The sequence below is a fragment of the Triticum aestivum genome, chromosome 3B, assembly GCF_018294505.1.
Source record: "Triticum aestivum cultivar Chinese Spring chromosome 3B, IWGSC CS RefSeq v2.1, whole genome shotgun sequence".
Lineage (NCBI taxonomy): Eukaryota > Viridiplantae > Streptophyta > Magnoliopsida > Poales > Poaceae > Triticum > Triticum aestivum.
Window position 1 is genome coordinate 294974801 of NC_057801.1, and position 2695 is coordinate 294977495.

Consider the following 2695-nt stretch of genomic DNA (forward strand, 5'->3'; position numbering starts at 1 on the left):
GGCGGTGGAGGCGCGGGGCAGGTCCACGTGGTGGCCCGGGATAGGGCCAGGAGGCGGCGGGGCGACGTGGCGTGATGCTATTGGACGGAGGGACGTGGCCAGCGGACATGTCCGGCGCGGATGGACATGTCCGGCGGCGCGGTGGAGAAAGGGCTAGGGTTTCATCCGCGAAAATGGAATGGGAGGGCCTATTTATAGGTAGAGGGAGCTAGGAGAGTTCAAATGAGGTGCGGTTTTCGGCCACGCGATCGTGATCGAACGACCGAGAGCATGGAGGAGAGTTTGCTGGGTTTTGGGCCACTTTGGAAGGGGTGTTGGGCTGCAAAGAGAGATGGGCTTTACGGTTACCCGGTTAACCGTTAGAGTACCAAACGACCTCCGAATGGCACGAAACTTGACAGGCGGTCTACCGGTGCTATACCAAGGCCACTTGGCAAGCCTCGGTCCATTCCGAGAATGTTTAACACCCGCACACAACAGGAGACAAAAGGGGAACGCCGGAGGACATAGGAGCGCCGGATTGCAAAACGGACAACGGGGAAAAGGCTCAGATGCATGAGACGAACACGTATGCAAAATGAAATGCACATGATGACAAGATAAAAATGCAACACGCAAGCAAATGACATGACAACGACAACGAATAACTGGCAGACACCTGGCGCATCGAATCCGGGGCGTTACAGGCTCGCTAGCTGATTATGCTATTGATATGAGTAATTCTGAGACCTAGGTGTTATTGTGAGTATGGTTAGTTCATAATATTTGTTGAATCTTGAATGCTGGCTTTTCATGTTTACAACAACAAGAGCAAACAGAGTTTGTAAAATTTTTCTTTATCACTTTCAGTTTATCAACTGAATTGCTTGAGGACAAGCAAAGGTTTAAGCTCGGGGGAGTTGATACGTCTCCAACGTATCTACTTTTCCAAACACTTTTGCCCTTGTTTTGGACTCTAACTTGCATGATTTGAATGAAACTAACCCGGACTGACGTTTCAGCAGAACTACCATGATGTTGTTTTATGTGTAGAAAATAAAAGTTCTCGGAATGTCCTGAAAATCCACGGAGGCACTTTTTGGAATTAATAAGAATTTCTGGGCGAAAGAAATACACCAGGGGGCCCAGGGCCTGTCCACGAGACAGGGGGGCGCCCCCCCCCCCCTGTAGGGCGCACCCCCTATCTCGTGGGCCCCCTGGACGTCCACCGACCTCAACTCCAACTCCATATATTCACATTCGGGGAGAAAAAAATCAAGGAGAAAGTTTCATCGCGTTTTACGACACGGAGCCGCCGCCAAGCCCTAATCTCTCTTGGGAGGACTGATCTGGAGTCCGTTCGGGGCTCCGGAGAGGGGGATTCGTCGCCGTCGTCATCATCAACCATCCTCCATCACCAATTTCATGATTGTCACCGCCGTGCGTGAGTAATTCCATCATAGGCTTGCTGGACGGTGATGGGTTGGATGAGATTTACCATGTAATCAAGTTAGTTTTGTTAGGGTTTGATCCCTAGTATCCACTATGTTCTGAGATTGATGTTGCTATGACTTTGCTATGCTTAATGCTTGTCACTAGGGCCCGAGTGCCACGATTTCAGATCTGAACCTATTATGTTTTCATGAATATATGTGTCTTCTTGATCCTATCTTGCAAGTCTATAGTCACCTATTATGTGTTATGATCTGACAACCCCGAAGTGACAATAATCGGGATATGTTAAAGTACATGAAAATACGAGCAAGATGCATATATGACATGTTTTATTTTCATGCATGGACATTTAGTTATGAGCATTTTGAAATGGTGGTATTTCTATAAATATGCATGCACTGGGTATATGACAAAATCACAGGATGGAGAAAAAACATCTGCGGGCTGAATGCAATGCACTGTGCAAGGCCCAAGACGGACCTGGGCAGAAATTGATGAATGTGAGTGAGCAAAATTTAAAACAATACAGATGTCGTGGTATTCTCACGGGGGGGTGCAAGACGACATATGCCACAAGGTGGCTTCGTGTGAGGGCAAGACTGCTGCCGGAATATCCAGGGACGGGTATGCGAGTAGCACGCGCTAGTTTACCCAGGTTCGGGGCTCTCCGGAGAGATAACACCCCTACTCCTGCATGTCTGAGTATATCTGGTATATCTGGTACAGAGTGCTCCTGGAGCTGTACCTGAGGTCAGTGCCATAGGCATCTGGCATCTGGCCTCGTATATGCATATGAGCATAGATGTGTGTGTGGCCGCATGTGCCTGAGGATGCATGCGTGAGTGTGTGGCTGGCTAGCTAGCTCTCTTGCTAGCTAGCTTGCTTGTGTGTATGCGTGAGTGTGAGTCCATCCTGGATGGATGGATGTGTGCCCATATATATAGGCATAGCTAGCTTAGGAAGTAAGCTAAGTGGTGGCATGGGCAAGGCATGGTGGGGTGTCATCCTTGTCCCCTGGGTCACTTGATAAATAGTGTCAGGGGACAAGTGACACTGTACATGATGGCTGGGGTGTCTCGTGAACAGTGTCGGGTACGGTCGTCACGTCGGAGTCGGCAGCCAGCAGTCGGCCTGGTGGTGCAGTCGGTAGCCCGCAGTCGGCCTGGGCGGCCGGGGAGTCGGCAGCCAGCAGTCGGCCTGGTGGTGCAGTCGGCAGCCCGCAGTCGGCCTGGGCGGCCGGGGAGTCGTCAGCCAGCAGTCG